At 42.2% G+C, this 24,920-nt stretch overlaps 2 pseudogenes; both read left to right on the top strand.

Moving 5' to 3' along the window:
• Nucleotides 1–542: 542 nt before the first annotated feature.
• Nucleotides 543–1,217, top strand: LOC122218422 (annotated as a pseudogene).
• Nucleotides 1,218–21,998: 20,781 nt separating this feature from the next.
• Nucleotides 21,999–22,191, top strand: LOC122216987 (annotated as a pseudogene).
• Nucleotides 22,192–24,920: the final 2,729 nt, after the last annotated feature.

Here is a 24,920-nt window from a genome sequence, read left to right as displayed (position 1 = left end):
GGGGCCATGAAACTGAGCATACCACGTTGTAGGAAAAGAAGTAACATGCAAACCAAGAATTTACAGTCTGAAGTTTCTTCTCAGAGAAAAAGGCAAATACTCAATGTGCTAAGAATTACAGTTCAGAAAGTGTCTCGGTCCCATCCCCAAAATAGATAAAATTGGGATAAATTTACCGTTTGAAAAGAGAACGCCCAATGGCTGGTACCCACATCTTCCAGGTGTTGAAAAGATCAGGTGCTTGGGGCGCCTGGGTGGCTTCGTCGGTTAAGCGTCTGACTTCAGCTCAGGTCATGATCTCGCAGCTCGTGGGTTCAAGCCCCCCATCGGGCTCTGTGCCGACAGCTCAGAGCCTGGAGCCTGCTTCGGATTCTGTGCGGCTCTCTCGCTCTGCCCCTCCCCTGCTCATGCTCTGTCTCTCCCCTTCTCTCAAGAATAAATAAATATTTAAAAAAAAAAAAAAAAAGCTTAAGAAAAGATCAGGTGATTGCTAAATCTCCACTTAGGGTGTATATTCGGGAAGACATGACTGGAGCACAGACATGTTACAATACGTAAGCTTCTTGGAGGCCTGGGTGCGGGGCCCCTGTACGGGCCTCCGAGCCCCGCTGCTGCTGCCCATGCGCGGCCACAAGACCCGCCAGGACCCGCCGGCCAAGTGCAAGGGGGTGCGCGGCGACCCGCCCGTGGTGGATCCGGTTGAGTCCCGCCAGACGGTGCGCGCCCTCAGGTGTGTGTGACAGGGAAGAGGCTGCCGTCAGCCCCGTGGGTGGTGTGTCGAAGCGGGCGCGCCCAGAGGGCGCCGACTTTGCGCGCGTCTCCGCCCGGGCTGGAGTTCGCTTCGCTTCCGAGATGCAGAAGAAGGTGCACGAGGCCCGGGCGCGGTCCCGGCAAAGCGCAAGATGCTGCGGGATACCGCTGAGCACCGTGACCTGAGGGCCTGGAACCAAGCGAGAACCAGCTGCTGCTCGGGCTGCGCGATTGGCGAGGCTGCGGCAGGAGGGGCCTGAGCAGAAGCAGCGGCAGGTGCAGAAGAAGGCGGCCCGTGCAGCTCAAGGAGCAGGAAGTGCTGCAGCTGCAGGAGGAGGCAAAAACATTTCATCACCCAAGACAACCTGGAGGTGGGGGTGGAAGAAGCGCTGGACTCCCAGAAGAACTACAACCAGGCCATCACCAGAGAGGGGCTGGTGGGCAGGTCCCGGCACAAGGGCTCTTAAGTGCCCAGTGAGGACAGTACCCACCCAGGGCCCATGTGTGTATGCGGGTGGGAGGGTTGGGCCTGATCTGGAATAAACCAGTTTCTTATGAAGAAGGAGGCTCAACCTGTCCCGTTGGGGCCCTTACATGGTGGCCTCTGCAGCCATCACTTGGTCAGAAACTCCCATACGCAGTATCCTGTGCTGCACGCACGTACAACTCAGCAAAGCACCAGACCTTAGAGGTTTCCATCTCACGGAGGAGCAGAACGGACCATAGTCCCCCAGGCAGCCAGGTCATCTACTCAGTGGTCATGGAGGGCAGTGGTTGGCAAATTACAATCCTTGGGCCCAATCTGGCCTGCTGCCTATTTTTGTAAAGAAAATGTGTTGGAACACATGCACACTCACAAAGAAACTTAAACTTCTTTTTAAGAAGTACCTAGAGGGCTGTGGTTCAAATGGGGTCTTAAAAAATGAGCACCAGAAGAAAGAATCTGCCTATGTTTCTCAAACACTGTGTGTTCTTGGGAAAAGCATACCTGGTTAATAACCAGTCCTTCTTTATAATTATTCTGCAAAAGTGAAAAGTAATCCTTTCATAGCTAGCAAGCCCAGGAGCCATTGAGAAAGGGACCCAATTGCTCAATGCTGCTGAGGCACCTCCTGTTCCTTCTGTTCTGCTGGCCCAGGCACTTGGGCAGATGCCCAGGTGCCTTGGGCAGGCTCCTTCCAAGGAAACTGAGTAAGAGTTACCTGGGAGAGGGACACCTGGGTGGCTCAGCCACTTAAACATCCGACTCAGTTTCTGCTCGGGTCATGACCTCATAGGTTTGTGGGATGGAGCCCCACTTCTGGCTCTGCACTCACAGTGCGGAGCCTGCTTGGGATCCTCGCTCCCCGTTTCTCTTGTTGCCCCTCCCTCCCTCCCTCTCTCCCTCTCTCTCTCTGCCCCTCCCCCAACTTGTGCTTTCACTCTCTCTCAAAATAAATAAATAAAAACTAAAAAAAAAAAAAAGTTATCTGGAAGGGAAGGAGGAGTCACAAGTGAGGCTGTTCTTCTGTTGTTTGAATGATTAAATGTCTTAAAGGGAGGTTGTATATATGTATTACCATAAAAAGAGAAAATAACCTTACTTTAAAAACAAACCTCTAATTTATCTTCTCAGAATGAGATTGTCTTCCTGGGTAAGAGCCACTTGAAAAATAATTTATATTTTTTATGAATGTACATTTACCACACAATCCAGCAACTGTACTCCTAGGCATTTATCCAAGTCCACACAAAGACTAGCACATGAATGTCCAAAGGACTTGGTTCTTTTTTTTTTTTTTTTTTAAGTTTGTTTGAGAGAGACAGATACAATGTGAGTGGGGGAGAGGGAGAGAGAGCAGGGGAGAGAGAGAGAATTCCAAGCAGGCTCCAAGCTACCAGTACAGAGCCTGATGCAGGGATCAAACTCACAAACCATGAGATCATGACCTGAGCTGAAACCAAGAGTTGGACACTTAACCAACTGAGCCATCCAGGAGCTCCAAAAGGACTTTATTCTTAAAAGCCAAAGCTGGACACAATTCAAATGCCCAATAAGAGCTGAGTGAATAAACAAACTGTGGTATATACGGAATACTTTCCAGTAATAACATGAGGGGAACTAAAGAGACACGCAACAAGGGTACCCGGGTGGCTCAGCCAGTTAAGTGGCTGACTTCAGCTCAGGTCATGATCTTACAATTTGTGGGTTCGAGCCCTGCATCAGACCCTATCAAACAGCTCATACCTTGGAGCCTGCTTCAGATTCAGATTCTCTCTCTCTGCCCCTCCCCTACTTGTGCTCTCTCTCTCTCTCTCTTTCTCTCTCTTTGTCTCTCAAAAATAAAAAAAAATAAACATTAAGAAAAAGAGAGAGAGAAAGAGAGGGGGCACCTGGGTGGCTCAGTTGATTAAGCATCCAACTTCAGCTCAGGTCATGATCTCACAGTTCCAGAGTTCGAGCCCCACATTGGGCTCTGCACTGACAGCTCAGAACCTGGAACCTGCTTTGGATTCTGTGCTTCCCTCTCTCTCTGCCCCTTCCCTACTCGTGCTCACTTTCTGTCTCTCTCTCTCTCAAAAATAAATAAACATTAAAAAAAAAAAAAGAGTTGGGGCACCTGGGTGACTCAGTTGGTTAAGCATCCAACTCTTGATTTTGGCTCAGGTCATGATCTCACAGTTGGTGAGTTTGAGCCTCACATCGGGCTCTGTGTTGATGGCACAGAGACCCCTTGGAATTTTCTGTGTCTCCCTCTCTGCAACTCCCCCACTCATGCTCATTCTCTCTCAAAATAAATACTTTAAAAAATTTCTTTAAAAAGAGACACCCACAACAACATGGATGAATCACAAAAGCAGTATGCTGAAGAATATATAGTGTATATTTCATTTATATAAAACTCTAGAAAAAGCAAACTGAAAATATAACAATATACAAGAGATCAGTGGTTGCCTGAGGTCAGGATTTGGGAGTAAGGATTTACTAGGAAGGAGCACAAGGGAACTTTTCAGGGGATTAGTAATGTTCTCATCTTTATTGTGTTGGTGATTACAGAAGTGTATACATTTGCCAAAACTCAGAACTGCACACTTAAAAATGGAGGCAAATTTTGAAGACACTGGACTGTGAGAAGTTTAAAGAATTCGAACTAATCCGGAAGTCATCAAGGAAATATAAAAGGGATTTTTAGGTAAATACAAAGGCAAGGAAACTGTTCAGGAGATAATGAAACATGCCAAGTATAAGCTGTTAAGTGCCTGAACTAGTGAAATGCAGTGAAGTAAGGGCAGTGGTGTGTGGTAAATGTTTAACAAACAGCTGGGGGTGGGGGAAGACCTGATTTTGTAACATCTGCCCATTTCCCAGGATAAATATTCCCACCATGGCTATTTTCAAGCTACCAATGTGATGTTACTGAACAGGGTTTGAAAAGAGATGCTCACGGGGCGCCTGGGTGACTCTTGATTTTGGCTCAGGTCATGAGCTTGAGGTTCTTGAGATCGAGCCCCGCGTCAGGCTCCTCTGGCGGCATGGAGGCCTGTTTGGAATGCTATCTCTCCCTGTCTCTCTGCTTCTCCCCCCATCCCACGCACGCGTGCATGTGTTCCCTCTCTCTCTTTCAAAATAAGTAAACTTAAAATAAACAGTAAGAAACAAAAGAGATGCTCACAATTGGCCCTTATGAGTCAGTGCAAGCCAGCCCCAGCACACAACAGGGTAGAAGGCCTTGTTAGATTTGAGAAAAATGGTTGAAATATGTGCATGTGTTAGGGTAAGGCAAACTGCACTAACAAATGGATTTTAAAACTTAGTGGTTCAAAACCAAACTTTTTTTTTTTTTTTTTTTTTTTCAAATAATATTCAGGGGCAGAGATCCCAAGTTGGTGAGGGCTCTGATTCACATAGTCATTCAGGGACCCAGGCTGACTGAGTCTCAACCATCTTGAATACATTGCTTCCCAAGCCACTCTGGCCATCCCTGGAAAGGCCAATTTAGCCCCTGAGAGGAAGAAAGAAAGAAGATAAAGGAATGTGCGTGGGATATTTTATAGATCAGGCTTAGAAGTAGCATGTATCATGCCCTGCTTATATTCCTTTAGAACACATAGTCACCTGGCTCTATCCAACTCCAAGGGAGACTGAGAAATGTTGTAAAGCTGGGAAGCAAACTGGGAGAAAGAGAGAGAGTATTCTGGAGCTCGAATAGCAGTCTGTGCTACTTTGAGAGATTCTGAGAAAGTAGGGCTGCCAGATAAAAGAGAAAATGCCTGGTTAAATTTGAATTTCAAAGGGAAAAAATAAATAATTTTGTGGTATAAGTATTCCCAAATATTACACGAGACATACTTATGCTAAAAAAAGTATTTTTTTTTAATTTTTTTTTTAACGTTTATTTATTTTTGAGACAGAGAGAGACAGAGCATGAACGGGGGAAGGGCAGAGAGAGAGGGAGACACAGAATCTGAAACAGGCTCCAGGCTCTGAGCAGTCAGCACAGAGCCCGACGCGGGGCTTGAACTCACGGACCACGAGACCATGACCTGAGCCAAAGTCGGACGCTTAACCGACTGAGCCACCCAGGCGCCCCAAAAGTATTTTTAATTTATCTGAAACTCAGATTTAACTGAGCACTTGCATTTTTATTTACCAATCTGGTAAGGGTAATTGCCAGGTTACAGAATTGGATGAAATGATCCTTGATAATGCTATTATCTGGAGGAAAGATGACAATTTGAGGAGAATCAAACACATGAGAGATCCACTATAAGCTGCAATGCCAGCTCATTAATTTAAAAATGGGACAGGCGTTTGGTAGTATTAACTAATATTTGTCATTGGTACAGGTCATTCTGGGTACTTCTAAGATAGTGCAGTCAAGAAACAATAATCATAGATCAAGAAAGCAGGATGGAAGAAATAGCATTAGGGTAAGCTACAAAAACGATTTCCAAGATACATAAAGTAAAAAAAAAGCAAGGCACAGAGTAATGTGTACATGTGTGGCTTGTCTATGTGTGGAATATCTGGAAGGAAACACAAGAGACCAGTAACAGGGATGGTCTCTAGGGTTAGGAGCCTCACATGTGAGCGAGGGGACAATGGATGAAAAGGGGCTAATTTTTTTAATGTTTATTTATTTTATTTTATTTTATTTTATTTATTTTTTCTTTTTTTTCAATTTATTCATTTTTTTAATTTACATCCAAGTTGGTTAGCATAGAGTGCAACAATGATTTCAGGAGTAAATTCCTTAATGCCCCTTACCCATTTAGCCCATCCCCCCTCCCTTATTTTATTTATTTTTGAGAGAGAAAGAGAGAGAGAGATCAGGGAAAAGGCAGAGAGGGAGAATCCCAAGCAGGCTGTGCACTGTCAGCACAGAGCCCGACACTGGGCTCGAACTCACAGACCATTAGATTATGACTGGAACCGAAATCAAGAGTCGCCAGATGCTTAAACAACTGAGTTACCCAGGTGCCCCGAGGCTGATTTTTTACTATATCGCCTTTGTAGGGGTCAATAGCAGACCATCCCAAGATGGACCTACTTTCTCCACAACTGTCTAAAATAATTTATGGAACTTGCTCAAGGAAGAGACCTGTCACCATAGATAACTACAGTAGGATACGAACTAGGTATATGGTGAATATGGAGGAACCTTGTTTGATCAAAGTCCTCTGTGCCCCATTGTCTCTGAGTGGCCAAGCAAACTTTTGTTTACCAAACATTTCTCCTTTTTCATCTTCCTGAAGATTGTATTTCTTCCCTTTGACGTCCCAGACTTCTACTCCCTTTTCCTTAGTTCAGGATGACCTATATCCTTCATTTTGCTTGACTGTCTCTGGAATTTCCATGTCTATGTGGGTTCCTTGTACATACACTATTGTTGCAGGATTTTTTACCTCAGTACCAGGGTTCGTTGTCTTGCCTCTTCGAAGAATGAAGAGGTGGACACAGAATAAAATGAGCAGCAGGCAAAGGTTTATTAGAGTATAAGGTCAGAAAGAATAGTATGAAAGCTCTCTTTGCGGAGAGGGGGCATTCGAAAGTGAATACCCCCCGACTATAGGCAAGAGAATCTGTTTTACAGGGGTTTGGTTGGCTCTCTCCCCCTCCATCCTGTTCCTTCTCAGGTTCTACCCTTATTGGCTAGGTAACTCTAAAGGCCTGGTCATTCTTTCTCAATTGGCTCATTTCTACTGTATGAGGGGTGGTCTATGGCCTTATGTTCCTTGCAGGTCATACATTTTATGGTCTACTACTTATTTTTAGTCAGGTCTTTTGTCAAATTCCTGAGGGAAACCTGAGGGGGAGTAGGTGGTGTCTGTTACATTCTCAAGGGGAACTTTACGCCTGAGGGAGTTTGCTCCAGGTCACATGTTCCCAGATGCTCCAGGACCCAGGCTCCTTCCAGTCATGTTTCACCTTCTATGAAGTGTTCACCTTATTCTCATGGTTCATAATGGCTTCCAGAGTTCCAGTCATCACACCCACATCCCAGCAAACGTCATGGAGAATTCTCAGAAGTACCATATAACACTGATACAATCAACAGAGGGAGGCAGAGACTCATAGCACAGTGAAGCAAGGCTTTAATCAACGTTCTTGCAAGAGCAGGTGTCTGATGGATAGGCACTCTTGTGGCAGTTACAGCAGGCAATTTATCTCCTAGCATGAAGTCCCTCCCCTGATTCCTCATTGGCTGAGTACTGCAGAGGTTACAGCCTTACCTGGAAGCTGCCCGTGCCCATGTAAGGCCAAAAAGACATTCCTTGAAGTGACCCAGAGACTTCAGTTCTTTAGTACATGCTCATGGCAAAGCTCGCAAAAAATAAGCCCACGAAATGGAGAGGAGAAGAAAAAACGAGGAAGTGAAGTATCTAGGGGTTTGGGACTCCATTGGCGGGGGGGGGGGGGGGGGGGGTGTACATATTTCCATAGGATGTAAGCCTATTAACTAGACAGCACAGCTTTTATTTGGTATTTCTGAAAATGAATCATCTCACTTCTCACACTTCCACTCCTTGTTAACCCAAATTTAGTCATATGGCTCCACCTTTTTGCAAAACAGTCTAGAAAATGTAGTCTTTTAACTCGAGGTACCGGGTCCTGCTAAAACTCAGGATGCTGTGGCTCAAAAGGAAGGGGAAAATGAATAGCCATCTTAAGACAGGCATTACTAAAACCATTTTATAGTTGATGAAACTGAAGCTCAGACTGGTTAAATAACTTGCCCAAATTCACGCAGCTGGAATTTCACCTCAGCTCTATCTCCTTTCAAAGCTGGTGGACTTCTCAACACCCACTTCTAGCCCAGCTCACTCTCAGCACAAGAGTTTGGTGCTCAGCAACAGGCCAGGTTCTCTGAAGCCACACAATACACATAGCACATTCATGTAAGACACCTTTTACTCCAGGGTTTAGGAATAAAGCAAATTTATCTGAAACAAACATAGATACGTTATGGTACAGAAGGCCAAATTTGCAGTTATTTTTATGATGAAACAAAAGACTTGGAAGAAATTTTACAATGGGTCAGTCCTTGTGGACTGGCCAAGATTAGCCATGATTAAGAAGCCCCTCACTGCCCTGCACTGTTTTCACTGTGCTCTCCAGCTTGGTGTTATATGTTGACTCTATTTACTGTCTTCTGACCTTATCAATTGCAGAGTTTACTGTACTATGAACCTGTAGCCTCTATATCCCAATAGTACTCACGTCTTACATAGTATTGATTTTTATGGGCTGCTGTGAAAAAGAAAACTAAAGACCCCAAATGGTATCACTTGGGCCTGGCCAAGTCACCAAACCAGGGCTTAATACCTAACCTAATTACAGTTTCAACCTCCCCCGGAAATGTAAGTCTTAATTGGGTGAGTCAGGAATTTTCCCATGAGGAAATAAGGTAATCTGTCCCCCTGCCCATCTCTAGCCCCCAAAGGAAGATGAGGTCATCTGCATAATAGGACCTCTTGCCCTCCCCATAAGGGAAGTTAGGTGACCTTGCCTGAAACAAGCCTTTCTTTTCTTTTGCTAATAACTTTCTTGCCCCACCCTCCTTCCTATTAAAACCTTCTATTTTGTACAACTCTACTTGATGGGATGCTGCCCAATTCATTAATCATTTAATAGTGCCAGGAGTGCCTGGGTGGCTCAGTCTTTTAAGCAGTCAGACTCTTGATCTCAGCTCAGGCCTTGATTTCAGGGTCATGAGTTCAAGCCCCACATTAGGCTTCACTCTGGGCATGGAGCCTACTTAAAAAAAAAAAAAAAAAAAAAAAAAAAAAAAAGCCAATTAGATCTTCAAAATTAGCTTGATTCAATTTTGTTTTTTAACACTCCAATTGATTTTTTTTTAACTTTGACTTTTAATAGAAATGTTTTGATGCTTTTAAAAGCTGGAAAATGACTGGTGATCCCATTTGGATAGGGGCCCTATGTAACAATATTATTGCTACAAAATATAATTTCCCAGTCATTTCACACAGGTTTAAGAATATCTGCTGAACGCTATCGAGAATAGCCAAAGTATGGAAAGGGCCCAAGTGTCCATCAACAGATGAACGGAGAAAGAAGATGTGGTATATATATATATACAATGGAGTATTACTCAGCGATCAAAAAGAATGAAATCTTGCCATTTGCAACTACATGGATGGAACTAGAGTGTATTATGCTAAGTGAAATTCGTCATTCAGAAAAAGACAAGTATCATATGACCTCACTCGTGGAATATAAGATACAAAACAGATGGACATAAGGGAAGGGAAGCAAAAATAATATAAAAACCCAGAGGGGAACAAAACATAAGAGAATCTTAAATATAGAAAACAAACTGAAGGTGCTGGAGGGGTTGTGGGTGGGGGGATGGGCTAAATGGGTAAGGGGTATTAAGGAGGAAACTTGTTGGGATGGGCACTGAGTATTATACATAGGGGATGAACCACTGGATCCACTCCTAAAATCATTATTGCACTATATGCTAACTAACTTGGATGTAAATTAATAAATAAATAATAAAATAAAATGAAATGAAATGATAAAAAAAGAATATCTGCTGATTTGCAAAGAAGGGACTTGATCCTTTTTTATTTATTTTTTTAACATTTATTTATTTTTGAGACAGAGAGAGACAGAGCATGAACGGGGGAGGGTCAGAGAGAGAGGGAGACACAGAATCCGAAACAGGCTCCAGGCTCTGAGGTGTCAGCACAGAGCCTGACGCGGGGCTCAAACTCACAGACCGCGAGATCATGACCTGAGCTGAAGTCGGCCGCTTAACCGACTGAGCCACCCAGGCGCCCCAATTCTTTTTTTTTTTTTAATGTTTTTTTTTTTTTTGAGAGACTGCACAGCTGGGGAGGGGCAGGGAGAGATGGGGGGACAGAGGATCCGAAGTGGGCTCTGTGCTGAGAGCAGAGAACCCAAGGTGGGGCTGGAACTCACAAACCCTGAGATCATGACCTGAGCCGAAGTCTGATGCTTAACGACTGAGCCACCCAGGCACCCCAGGAAGGTTCTCAATCGTGACAAATAAGGCCTTGTGACCCTGAAGACACACAATTTTAACTCATGATTACATTTACAGCCTAGCAGTTCCTGTGAGAAGTAAAAGAGATGATTCATTTTCAGAAATGCTAAATAAAAGCTGTGCTCTCCAGTTAACAGTAGGTTTACAACCTACTGGAAATATTTACAAACCACCCCACCCCCATAATGGAGTCCTAACTTTTCAGACACTTCACTTCCTAGTTCTTCTTCCCCTCTCCGTTTCATGAGGTTATTTTCTCGGGCTTTGCAATGAGCATGTGCCAAAGAACAAAGGAAGGACTGAGAGTCTGCATCACCTCAAGGAATGTACATTTTGTTCCATTCAGAATACTTTTTGCCTTGCATGGGCATCGGCGACATCCAGGAAAGGCTGTAACTTCTGTAGGAGTCAGCCAATGAGGAACCAGGGGAAGGACCTGCATGCCAGGAGATAAGTTGCCTGCTATAACTGCCCTGGGCGTGCCTGTCCACTGAGACACCCACTTTTGCAAGACAGTTGATTAAACCTCCCTTCACTGTGCTCCAGTCTCCACATCCCTCCTTTGATTGGGTCAATGGGCTTATTTCTCACAGTTCCTTTGATGCTAAGTTTCCAGACAAAGTTTCCCGCAAATGGATCGTTCATGGGTGGAACTTTTAACTGCAGAGCTTCATGTGGCTGATGAGATCCTATTATGGTGTCTGCTTAAATGTTGTGGTTCAGTTTTAAATAAAGCTTTAGTAGAATGCCACCAAGTTTGGTGTTTGTTCCCTACAATTATTATACAAGCTAATGAAGTTTAAGAAAACAATTTGGAGGACTATCAAATTGGTTCCAGACTTCTGATGGATGGGTACACAAATGAGTAGAAAGATTTAGGATATACATAAAAAACATTTCTTTTTTTTAAGACACAGATACAAAACGGCTTATCAAAATATACCAAAGTTTGACTATAATGAGAAAAATGGATTCTAATTTATATGGACAAGTAACTCAGAGACTTTCTAATGTTAACAAAAATCAGCTTGGTCAGTTTGATGAGTGAGCATAAAGCACGATGATAGGCCACACACACACCCCACCAAGGTGGGATATGTGTGACTTTCCTCAGGCACTTCTGGCTGCCTAAGAACAAAGGAAAAAACAGAAAACATGGTTAAACTGATAGAGTCTTGATAAGTTTACAAATATCTATTCAATAGCCTAATCTCCAATAACTTCCTACTATCTTAATGATAATGCTTTGCTAGGGGGACAAACAACCTTAGTTTGACAATAGCTAGGATTCTAGTAATCTGTAAATCCTCTTTAGCATATGGAAATCCCTTTAAGAAACTTCCTCTTGACTTTATCTCCCCCAACTCCATAGTACATCACCAGTCACTCTTCAGGACGCCATCGCAGCTCTCTCTGCACGGGTCCTGTTCCCGTGCTTTAATAAAATCACCTTTTATGCACCAAAGATATCTTCCAGAATTCTTTCTTGGTTGTCAACCCAGAACCCCCATCACTCCAAAACTTCATCAAATTTGCCTAAGGCTAACATACAGGTTTCTGAGGTGATTGGTTGGGGAAAAGGGAGAAGAGGGAGCATCTGAAATCTCAGATGTGGGAAATTGCACTTTCTAATACCTTGATCTCTTGTAAATGATATTTAAGCCAAACAAAAAGAAAGATTGGAGCCATTGCATTTGCTACACTGGAACACAGAATATTTAGACATTGGGGGAAAAAATGTCTAAGAACATCCTGAAGGTCATACAAGTTCTGTCCTTTAGGATCCAAGACTCTGGCTCTATGATGCCCCTGTTTCTGACACAGCTTAGAGTGGTTGGGCCTACCTCACCCAACCAGGATTTAGCATAAGGCAGGAAAATCATAAACCTCCCAGTCAGTTTTAGGTGAATAAAAGCAGATCTCAAAAAAGATCTAGGAAAACGTTGGTTATAATTACACCTCTGATGAATGTAAATATTGAATTCCATTGAATTTAAAAAACCATCTCAAATTCCAAGGTGGTAAAATGTAAAAAGGAAAAAAAAAATAGCAAACACATATCTTAGAATTGATGACACATAGCTTGGTAGATGAGGACTGGACTGAGGCACACATTTCCTCAACTGGGAAAGAAGCCAAAGAGAAATGTATGTAAAAACATAATGACGATTGTTTTAGGTTGGCAAAAATATTGTTAGGACAAGACTCAGAACTGGGTACGTGCTCAGAACAAACTGTAGGCCAAAGTAATTAGGAGCTCTGAGTGGGAGGACTGTTATTATACATGAGTCCATTACAAAGAAGATCTGTGTCAATATCTAGGCCCCATGAAGTCATTAGTTTGTACTGAAATAGTCACACTTCCTTCCAAGCCTACTGTGTTAGTCTTAGATATCCATGGAGAAACTTTCCAATTGGTTTCTTATTCCCCCAAAAACACCTCCAAGGAAGTTGAACCCACATGGTTACTAAACCAATTTATATGTTACAGGGTTTTTGTTGTTGTTGTTGTTGTTGTTGTTGTTGTTGTTTATTGTTATAGGTATCACTGATGGACCCTGGGGATTTAAATAAATTTTGGTTGCCACGGTAGCCTTGGGATTCTATCAGCTAGGGACTGATAACTCTAGTCAAAAGGATTCTATCCTGTTTATATTCATAAGTACAGTGTAATATTTTCTCTATTTATATTATGAATGATTGGCTTTGGGCTATTGGTTTTAACATTCTAAATTTCTAATCTTGTCAACTGTCTGTATAACTGAGACAGTTTATATTTTCTTTGCTATCAGTAAAGGGGAGTTCTGCTTAATAATAGAATCATGCAACCTGAAGCCTAAAAGATAGAATGTTCTTGATTGTCTAGCAGTCTGCATTGTCCACACCTGGTTTGTTGGGTACATATTGTTGGGATGGAGGAACAGATGTCTGTGGCAGAAAGCCCAAGATGGCATCCCAACTCTCTTTGCTTTATTACACAACGTGGAATCTCTGGTCCAATTTCTAGATAGAAAAAACTATCCAGAAAAGAATGCTGACTGGGTAGTGTGAGACCTGGAAAGTTAGAGATGTTTAGACACTATAGAGAAAGTAACAGAATAAAACTGCAGGCTATTCAACAGAGTATAATATAATTGGAAACAGTATGGTAGGAAATTGGTCTGCCTACCATGGTGCAGAAAATAGAGTACATAGGGAACTTACAGTTTAAAAACACGTCCACACAGGGATGCCTGGGTGGCTCAGTCAGTTAACTGTCTGACTCTTGGTTTCAGCTCAGGTCATGAACTCATGGTTCGTGAGTTTGAGCCACCTGCCCCCTCCCCATCAGGCTCTGTGCTGACAGTGTGGAGCCTGCTTGGGATTCCCTCTCTCTCCCTCTCTCTGCCCCTCCCCTACTTGTGTTATCTTTGTGTCTCTCAAAATAAATAAACTTAAATAAATAAATAAATAAATAAATAAATACAGGTACACACAAAAACAAACAGTGACATCAGTCAATCAGAAAGTATACCGTGAGGGGTGCCTGGCTGGCTCAGTCAGTAGAGCATGGGTTTCTTAATCTCAGGGTCATGAGTTTAAGCCCCATGTTGGGCATGGAAACTACTTTTAAAAAGGAAGGAAGGAAGATAGATAATGTAATGCTATGAGGAAGTTCCCAAAGGGATTAATATTGTTGAATACCTGGGGCACCTGGGTGGCTCAGTCAGTTGAGCAACCGACTTCGGCTGGGGTCAGGATCTCACGGTTTATGAGTTCAAGCCCTGATTCTGGCTCTGTGCTGACAGCTCAGAGCATGGAGCCTGCTTCTGATTCTGTGTCACCCTCTCTCTCTTCCCCTCCCCCACTCATGCTCTGTCTCAGAAATAAACATTAAATATATATATATAGTTGAATACCTACTATGTGCTAGACTCTATTGCTAGAATTTTGATTATCTCATCTAACCCTAACATTAACTGTAGAATAGGTACTGCAGCTCTCATTATTCAGATGAAGAAAATAGTTTCGGGGCGCCTGGGTGGCTCGGTCGGTTAAGCGTCCGACTTCGGCTCAGGTCATGATCTCACGGTCCGGGAGTTTGAGCCCCGCGTCAGGCTCTGTGCTGACAGCTCAGAGCCTGGAGACTGTTTCAGATTCTGTGTCTCCCTCTCTCTCTGCCCCTCCCCTGTTCATGCTCTGTCTCTCTCTGTCTCAAAAATAAATAAACGTTAAAAAAAAGATTTAAAAAAAAAAAAAAGAAAGAAAATAGTTTCATGAAATTATATAACTTTCCCAATGTCACTCAGTTTCTCAGTAGTAAAACTGGGATTCAAATCCAGACCTAACTGATTGCAAAGCTATTGTTGTTTCCACAAAACCAAATAGTCCTTGTACTCTAAAAGCCACAAAATATTGTTGAAAGAAATTAAAGAATACCTAAATAAATGGAAAGATATCGATGTTCATGGATCAGAAGATTTAATATTGTTAAAATGCCAATCTTACCCAAATTGATCTGCAGATTCACACATTTCCTCTCAAAATCCCAGCTGGCTTTTTTGCAGAAATTGTTAAGTTGATCCTAAAATTCAAAAAGAGAGTCAAGGAATCAACAATAGCCAATATGATCTTGAAAAAGAACAAAGTTGAGGAACTCACATACTTTCTAATTTCAAAACTTACCACAAAGCTTCAGTAATCACTCAGTCTGGCACTGGAAAAGGACTGAAATCCACAAATTAATGGAATAGAATTGAAAGTCCAGAAATAAACCCTAACTAACGTTTGTGGTGAAATGGTTTTCAAGAAGAGTGCTGAGACGATTCAAAACTGGACCCTTACCTAACACCATATACAAAAATGAACTCAAAATGGATCATGGAGGGGCACCTGGCTGACTTATTTGGAAGAGCGTGTGACTCTTGATCTTAGGGTTGTGAGTTCCAGCCCCATCCAAGTTGGGGGTAGAGATTACTAAAAGCAAAAAAACAAACAAAAAACAAAAAAAGATCATAGATCCAAGTGTAAAAACTAAAATTACAAAGGTCTTAGAAAAAAGTACAGGGGGGGTGCCTGGGTGGCTCAGTCAGTTACGTGTCTGACTCTTGATTTCGGCTCAGGTCATGATCTCACACTTTGTGGGTTCAAGCCCTACATTAGGTTCTGTGCTGCCAGCACCCAGCCTGCTTTGGATTCTCTCTCTCTCTCTCTCTGCTCCTCCCTTGCTCGTTCTCTCTCTCTCTCTCTCAGAATAAATAAATAAATACTGTTTTAAAAAAGGAAAAAAGTGTAGAGGTAAATCTCTGTGACTTTGGGTTAGGCAATGGTTTTTTAGACACAAAACCAGTAGCACAAGTGATAAAAATATACTTTTGACTTAATCAGAATTTAAAAGTTTTGTGCTTTAAATAATACCATCAAGACAACCCACAGAATAGGAAAAAATTTATGAAAATTATATATCTGATAAAGGCCTTCCATCTAGAATATAAGAATAATTCTTATAACGCAATAATAAAAAGAAATCATCCACTTTTCTTAAATGGGCACATAATCTTAATAAACATTTCCCCCAACATCATTACTAATTAAGGAAATGCAAATCAAAAACACAATAAAATATCAATTCACACCCACTATAGATGGCTGTAAGCAAATAAAAAATAACAAGTGCTTGCTAAGGAGGGGGAAAATGGAAACTCTCCTACCTTGTTGGTGGGAATGTAAAATGGTGCAGCTGCTTCGAAAACCAGTCCAACAGTCCCTCAAAAGGCTAAAGATAGAGTTACCATACGGCTCAGCCATTCTACTCCTATGTTATATATCCAAGAGAAACGAAAATGTCCACACAAAAACTTGTACACAAATGTTCAAACAGCATTTTTCACAATAGCCCGAACGTGAATACCCCAACTGACGAATGGTAAACGACATGCAGTGTGACCTTAGAATATTTTTCGCCCAGGACAAGGAATGAGGTAGTGATCCATGCTATAACACCGATGAATCTTGAAAACATTATGCCCAATGAAAGAAGCCAGCCACAAAAGACCACGAACTGCACGGCTCCACTTACAAGAAACCTCCGTGACTGGAAGATCTGCAGAGACAGAAAGCAGATTCACGGTCGCCCAGGGATGGCAAGTTTGCAGAGAAATGGAGAGTGACTGCTAGTAGCTATGGGATTTCTTTTTAGGGTTATCAAAATATTTTACAATTGATTGCTGTGATGGTTACACAATCTTACAAGTGTATTAAAAACCATTGTACGGTAGGGGCGCCTGGGGGGCTCAGTCGGTTAAGCGTCAGACTCTTGATCTCAGCTCAGGAAATGATCTCCCAGTTCATCACTTCAAGCCCCACATTGGGCCCTGCGCTGATGGTGCAAAGCCTGCTTGGGATTCTGTATCTCCTTCGCTCAGACCCTCCCCCACTTATGCGCTCTCTCTTTCTCTCTCTCTCTCTCTCTCTCTCTCACAGTAAATAAACTTTTAAAAAAGTAAAAACTTAAAAAACTTAAACTTAAAAAAATTTTTAAATAGGTGAACTATATGGTATTTATCTCAATAAAGCTGTTAAAAAAAAAACCTATATAGTCTCTTTGTTTATATTTTATTTCTTTTTTTTTTTTTTTAAGAGAGAGGAGGGTGCAAGTGAGCAAGGGGCACAGAGAGAGAGAGAGAGAGAAGCAGGGCTCGAGCTCACGAACCGTGAAATCATGACTGGAGCAGAAGTCAGATGCTTAACAACGCCCCTCTTTGTTTATATTTTCAAGCAGATGTTGTCCAAATAGCCAGTTGACAACTAGTCACTCTGTTTCTCCTTACCATCAGCATTCTCAGAGAGCTTGTCTTGTCTTTTCTTTTTTAAATGACAGCCAGTACTGGGGATTTGAATCACAAGGCTCTGGTTGGATTGTAGAGGTTTGATTTCTTAGAAAATCTGTAAACCTAACTCCCAATCTCTGTTTAGCTATCAACATCTTAAACCTATGGATCTCTGTCTTCTCGTTATGAATAAAAAAGATTGTGCAGATGATCTCTGAAAGTTCTTCCTGTGACACTAAAAGAGCTTGGACTCCCATCAGTGGAACTGCTGTTTTGTTTTGTTTTTTTCTCCTCAGCACCAAATAGTCAAAATCTGGTATGATTTCAATTTACTTAGATGATCAGCAGGGCCAATTATGAAAAACCTCTGGCAGATTTTTGTATATACAGAAAAGCAAATATGCATAACAATGTGAGTTTAACATTTGTGGAGGTCAGTTACCCAGTACTCACACTAGAACAGTAAATCAAGTCTCCAGTAGCTGTGTTCACTTCTTATTTTTACCTAGTTTATAAATAATCAATCAAGGGGCTACTGGGTGGCTCAGTCAGTTAAGCGTCTGGTTCTTGGTTTCAGCTCAGGTCACTACCTCACAGTTCATGAGTTCAAGCCCTACATCAGGCTCCATGCTGATAGTGGGGAGTCTGCTTGGGATTCTCTCTCTCCCTTTCTCTCTGTCCCTCCCCAGCTCGTGCTCTCTGTCTCTCAAAATAAATCAATAAACTTCAAAAAAAATTTTAATAAAAAATAGATGACCAATCAAGAAAATTAGAAAAATGTATCCACGTAGGAGGAGGAGGAGGAGACCAACCTTCAAAGATAATCACTCTTAATATTTCAGTGTGTTTTCTTCCAATAATTTTGCACTGCAGTTTTTTTCCATTAACATTATATTATAAGCGTTTCTCCACATCATTAAGTTGTTTTTATAAACATCATTTAATGCCAATGGAGGTATCATGGTATGTTTAACCATTACCCTATCACTGGGCAGACAGACAGGTTCCAGTTTTCCCCTATCTGAAGTAAATGGGAAAAAGATTAATATCTTTATACAGAAAGCTTTTTGGTATTTAGGATCATTTCTTTGGATCGATTCTGATTCCTAAGAATTAAAATGAATGAATCAAAGGATGTGACCATTTCATAGCTTTTTTCAAGAAGTTGTACCAATTTGGGGCACCTGGGTGGCTCAGTGGGTTAAGCATCCAACTTCAGCTCAGGTCATGATCCCGCAGTTCGTGAGTTCGAGCCCCACATGGGGCTCTGAGCTTTCAGCCCAGAGCCTGGAGCCTGCTTTGGATTCTGTGTCTCCCTCTCTCTCTGCCCCTCCTCTGCTCATGCTCTGTCTCTCAAAAAAATGAATAAATGTTTTTAAAAAAAATTTTTTTAAAGAAGTTGTACCAATGTATGTTTATACTGAGAAGTGGTATAATTATTTTGATTCATATATGGAGGCCCAGCAAATGGAGGTTACCTAGGGGCCCAGTCCAAGTCACAAATCTAAACTGAAGTCAGATCAGAAGCACCTGTCAAGAAAACCCGAAATACACATCAATCATAATCATCCGAATCAGCCATAGCTACTTTACCTTACCCTAGAAAATAGGACCTGCTAGCCTTTCTTTTCTTTTTTTTTTTTTTTTTTTTTTTCCTTTAAGCTTATTTATTTTGAGAGAGAGAGACGGAGAAAGTGTGAGTTGGGGAGGGGCAGAGAGAGAGGGCTAGAGACAGAGAATCCCAGGCAGGCTCCTCACTATCAGTGTAGAGGAACCGTGAGATCATGACCTGAGCCAAAGTGGAAGCTTAACCAACTGAGCCGCCCAGGTATGCCAGGACCTGCTAACCTTATAAGGAGATCCCTGACCTCCTAGCTAATCATGCCCTGTTTCTGGGTTGCTTTTTCTAAGGCTCTGTGAAACTTGCTCCTGCCCCCAAGTTCCTCAGGCAGAGCAGTCCCCAGCTTGTGAGGCACTGTACTTCCCTGGACATACACAGATTGTTTTTCCTTGAATAAAGAACATCAACTGGTTACTAAATTGTTGCAGTTTTGGGGCACCCGGATGGCTCAGTCAGTTAAGAGTCTGACTCTTGGATTTGGCTCAGGTCATGATCTCGAGGTGCATGGGTTCAAGCCCAGCAATGGGCTCCGTGCTGATAGTGTGGGGACTGCTTGGGATTCTCTCTCTCGCTCCCTCTTCCTGTGCCCTTCCCCTGCTCACTCACTCTCAAAGTAAGTAATTTGTTTTTAAGTTCTTAAAAAAATCAGTTGTTGTAGTTTTGTCACTTGACAGAGATAGTTAAGATAGATTTAGTGTATTTAAGACCTAACATTTCTAAGTTGGGTCTTCATCATTGAAATACAGTATTTATTTATTTATTGTTCATTGTCCATATACCCCTGCTAGAATATAAGCTCCACAAGGGCAGGAGTCTTGGTTTACTGATATATCTCAAGCATCTAGAACAGTGCCTGATATATGGAAGACATTTAAGTATGTGTTTCAAGAACAAATGAAATAGAGAAAAGTTTTATTTTCAATCTTTTTGTAATGTTTTATTTATTTCTGAGAGAGAGAAACAGAATGAGCGGGGGAGGGGCAGAGAGAGAGGGAGACACAGAATCCAAAACAGGCTGCAGACTCTGAGCTGTCAGCATAGAGACCAACGTGGGACTCGAACTCATGAACCTCGAGATAATGACCTGAGCTGAAGCCAGACACTTCACCGACTGAGCCACCCAGGCGTCCCTATTTTTAATCTTATTATCAGTTCCAACACTGAAGTGACAAGATTCAGTAGCAGGTTTTAACAACACTGGCAAGTGGATATGTTCCTATATTTATCCCATTCTCTGGCATTATTTATCACGGCACAATTTAAGCTTTAACCGTTTATCACATGCTTACTTCAAATATAAAAGTTGCATTCCTCAGTTCTCATATGCAGGAGAAACTGCTAGTTGCCAATCTAATTTCAGGTTCTCTTGCTTTTTGAAGGCAATGTGCTCATCCAGAAGACTACATTTTTTTTCTTAATGTTTATTTATTTTGACAAAGAGAAAGAGAGAGAGAGAGTGCCAGAGCACGAGTGGGGGAGGAGCAGACAGAAGGAGATGCAGGGCTTGAACTTACCAACCATGAGATTGTGACCTGAGCCGAGATCAAGAGTCGGACACTTAACCAACGAGGCCACCCAGGTGCCCCTAGAAGACCACATTTCTAATCTCCCTGCAGACAGGTGTGGTCAGATGACTAGTAAGATATACATGGAAACTGTTGGAAGTACTTTTAGGAAAGCTCTTTGAAATGGGAACAAATAGCTGGCATGGTTGTTTTCCTTCTGCCTCCTGCCTCCAATGTGAACATGATGGTTCCAACAGCCCTGTCTTGTACAATGAGGTAAACTGAAGGATGGAAACTCTGTTCAGTGGATGATAGAGCAGAAAGATAGAAGGAATCAGAATCTCTGGTGATGTGGAGATGTAAAATGAGATTTCAAAATAGAACAAGCAAGCCTAGCTAAGAGTTTTGTTTAAATGGGGTCAGGGGGCCATGAGGGAGGAGGAATTTATGCAGGTCCTCATCAAAGAAACCTTGAACTTTTTGCCAGCAACAGACACTCAGCCTGGATTTAACTCCGTCCTCACCAGGATACCTGAATCAGTCACATTTTTCACTTCCAAAGGAGCCAACGCCATTCAAGGACAAGTTTCATTCTTTTCTTTCTCTTTCTTTCTTTCTTTCTTTCTTTCCTTCTTTCTTTCTTTCTTTCTTTCTGTCTTCTTTCTTTCTTCTTTCTTTCCTTCTTTCTTTCTCTTTTTCTTTCTTTCTTTCGACCTGAACTTTTTATTTTTATTTATTATTTATTTTAATGTATTTATCGTTTAATTTACATCCTAGTTAGTTAGCATATGGTGCAACAATGATTTCAGGAGTAGATTCCTTAAGCCCTTTACCCATTTAGCCCATCCCCCCTCCCGCAACCCCTCCAGCAACCCTCTGTTCGTTCTCTATATTTAAGTCTTATGGTTTGTCCCCTTCCCTGTTTTTATATTTTTTTTTTGCTTCCTTCCCTTATGTTCATCTGTTTTGTATCTTAACGTCCTCATATGAGTGAAGTCATATGATATTTGTCTTTCTCTGACTGATTAATTTCACTTAGCATAATACCCTCCAGTTTCCAGGACAAGTTTCAATCCCTCTTTTGCATATTAACCCAACCATACCAGGTAACTTAGTTTCAATCTCCGTTTTGCACAGAGTTCCTAAATGAGAACTGCATTCATGACCTTTTTTCTTCATAACTCTGCCCTTTCTTTGTCTTCCTCAGAACACAAGTCACCTGACTCTGTGTCTCTTGAATTGCAATTTTAATTGCCCGAATAAATGCCCATTTGCTTATATTGTCAGTGAATTCTTTCTTGGTCAACATAGACCACACCAACCCTGGACTGCCTTCTTAAATGCTATTTTACATAAGAAAAAAAGAAAGCACTATCCTGTTGTAATCCAGTTATTTCAGATTTCTTATCAGCTAAACACAATTTCTAACTGATAAACCACATATACTGATTGTCATCTTCCTAAAGCTTTGAAGATTTTTCTTTTCTTTTCTTTTTTTTTTTTTGTTTTTGTTTTTGTTTTGAAAGGTTTATTTATGTTTGAGACAGAGAGAGCAGGGGAGGGGCAGAGGGATGGGGACAGAGGATCAGATACAGTCTCCGAAGCAGTAAGCCTGATGGGGGGGCTTGAACTCACGAGCAAACTGTGAGATCATGGTCTGAGCCGAAGTCAGACCCTCAACCAACTGAGCCACCCAGGGGTCCCTGAGGATTTCAGTAATACTATAAATGCTCTTTAAAAACAATGAGACATCAAGTGTCTTCCCGAGTCGCCTGCTTTGGAGGTCTGTCCTCACCTTGGCTCAAAATGGACCCCAACTGCTCCTGTTCCACCGGGGACTCCTCCACCTGTGCCGGCTCCTGTACATGTAAAGTGTGCAAACACACCCCCTGTGGGGACAGCTGCTGCTCCTGCTGCCCCGTGGGCCGTGCCAAGTGTGCCCAGGGCTGCATCCGCAAGGAGACACCTGATGGTGCTGCTGCTGTGCCTGATGTGGGGGAGAGCCTGTTCCAGATGGAGAGAGAGCAACAGGTACGCACCTGCAGTTTCATTTCTATTTTATTTTTGTAAGAGCAAAGTTTTAGTTTAAGTTTATTTATTTATTTTTGAGTGGGTGGGAAGGGCAGAGAGAGAAGGAGAGTGAATCCCAAGCAGGTTCCACACGGGCAGCATGGAGCCCAACGCGGGGTTCAAACCCACAAACCGTGAGATCATGACCTGAACCGAAGCAAAGAGATGGACCCTGAACCGACTGAGCCACCCAGGCGCCCTTACACCTGCAGTTTTAAAACACATTTTTCATATTACCCTGTCTGCTACACTCCTGTTTCTATGAAATACAGGAATTATAACAAAAGTTGGCGACTTTAAAAAAAAAAAAAGTGAGAAATCTTTTGCTTTATGTACTTCTCTTTTAAAGAATAAAATATGGGCTTTTTATTCTGAGCTGATTGCCATGTTTTAATTTTAATCATGAAAAAGAACATTTGGTCCATTGACAGGAAGCGGGGAATAATAATTTCATATGGCATCATTGGACCGGACCTTCCACGAGAAAGACCATGAAATACCTTTGGATGATGTTATAAATGCAGGAATAAAGAGGAAATCTTGAGAGTTCCTCGAGCCCATGCAGAAAAGGAGATTAAAATTTAACTTCTGGTCATGGACAACTACAAGAGTTTGGAGTGTTCATTACTGCATCAAAGAAAACAAGGTTTTTGAAATTTGCTTTTAAACTTGTACCCGTGTCTGTCCTCCAAGAAGCAGATGCCGAGAGGTAATTAACTGTGAAACTGAAACCAGCCACTCCCACATCTGCATTAACCTGATTTACTTTTCCATTGTCTTCACTTGCATAACTTTACTATTCCAGGAGACTTTTGCTCAGACAAATAGCTTTTTAAAAAAATTTTTTTTAACGTTTATTTATTTTTGAGAAAGAAAGAGATAGCACAAATACAGGAGGGGCAGAGAGAGAATCTGAAGCAGGCAGCAGGCTCTGAGCCATCAGCACAGAGCCCGATGCAGGACTCGAATCCACGAACCATGAGATCATGACCTGAGCCAAAGTCGGACCCTTAACTGACTGAGTCACCCAGGTGCCCCTCAGGCAAATAACTTTATTGTTCATTCTAGGAATTTGTTTGAAAGATCATCAATTCTTGGGGCACCTGCATGGCTCAGTTGGGGTTAAGTGTCCAACTTCAGCTCAGGTCATGATCTCACCCATTCATGAGTGGGAGCCCCACGTCAGGCACATCAAGCCCCATGTCCGGCACATCAAGTCTGTGCTGACAGCTCAGAGCCTGGAGCCTGCTTCAGATTCTGTGTCTCCCTCTCTCTGTCCCTCCCTTGCTCGTGCTCTGTCTCTCTCAAAAATAAATAAACATTAAAAAAAAAAAAAAAAAGAAAGATCATCAACTCTTTATTAGAAGGTATCAACATTTTTCTTACCAATACTCTTGGGACTCCGAGCCTCCTAATCCTTTTCTTGCTATTTCCACCAATCCTAAATCACTATTATGTCACTCCTCATTGAAGGACCTGTCTTAAACCAAACTTGAAAATCTCAGTAAGAACAGACTCTGCCCTTCCTTCTTTGAGACACAACAAAGTTCTCTTGAGGTGGTAATTCTCCTGTGCAACACAGGGAGCAATAAATTCAATTTTATCTTGTTGGTGGTGGTGATATTTGGGCACTGGCATTTAATACATGCAAAAGATAGGGCAAAGTCAGTGAAGGAAACAGAAAGGACCTGGAAGAGGTGGAGGGAGCTGTTGCCCTCAGAAGTTCTGAGGCAGGATACAGGGAAAGCTGGAAAGGAGGAAAGGGAGAAGGAAGGTTAGGCAGCAGTGCAGTTTTCAGAGAATTTGATAAGGCCAGTGGGGACTTACTGAGTCAAATTCAATCATTCCTCAAAGTAGTCCTACATTTTGCAGGAACCCTACTGCCTTGGTGCCCCTGTTGAGCTCAGTGCACATCAGCCGTGGCTGGACGCATTTTGTGGGAAGCAAGGCCTCAGCACCACAGTGGTGACGGGTGTTAGAGCAATCATACCTTTGCAGTCCCAGTAGGAGATGTAAAGACACATTTCTCCTAGCTCAGGATGCCTGATGAGCTAGCCTCTGAAAAGATACTTGCAAAAAGTGTTACCTTCTGAGAACAAGCATATAATGAATGAGAAAACTCCAAAGGAGACTAACGTTGATTTTTGAATGAATTTATTAACTATAAAAATCTAGTGAAAACAATTGGGGTTTTTCTGCATTGTTAAATATGCTAAAGACAATATCAGTTATTCAGTTATGAAAAATTAGAATAATTTAGAGTGATAGAATTTGAGAGTCCTTATTACTTTTTCATTTTGTTTGATTACTCACCAACTGATGTTTCCAGCTTTTGACAGTGCTATGGGCTGAATTGTGTCTCCCCAAATTCATATGTTGAAACCCTAACCCCCAAAGCGACTGTATTTGGAGATAGAACCTTTAGGAAGGCAATAAAGGTTAAATGAGGTCATAAAGGTGGCACCCTAATCCAAAAGGATTATTAGGCTTGAGGAAGTTATGGGGTGATGGGGGGTTCGTGGGGTCCCAAGCCAACGGCCAAGAAAGAATTCTTGAAGACATCATTGGTGCAAAAAGGTGATTTTATTAAAACATGGGGACAGGACCTGTGGGCAGGAAGAGCTGCACTGAGGTTGGGGTGGGGGGGCAC

This window comes from Panthera leo, chromosome B1 (assembly GCF_018350215.1).
Source record: "Panthera leo isolate Ple1 chromosome B1, P.leo_Ple1_pat1.1, whole genome shotgun sequence".
NCBI classification, from domain to species: Eukaryota; Metazoa; Chordata; class Mammalia; order Carnivora; family Felidae; genus Panthera; species Panthera leo.
This window is presented reverse-complemented; position numbering and strand designations above follow the sequence as displayed.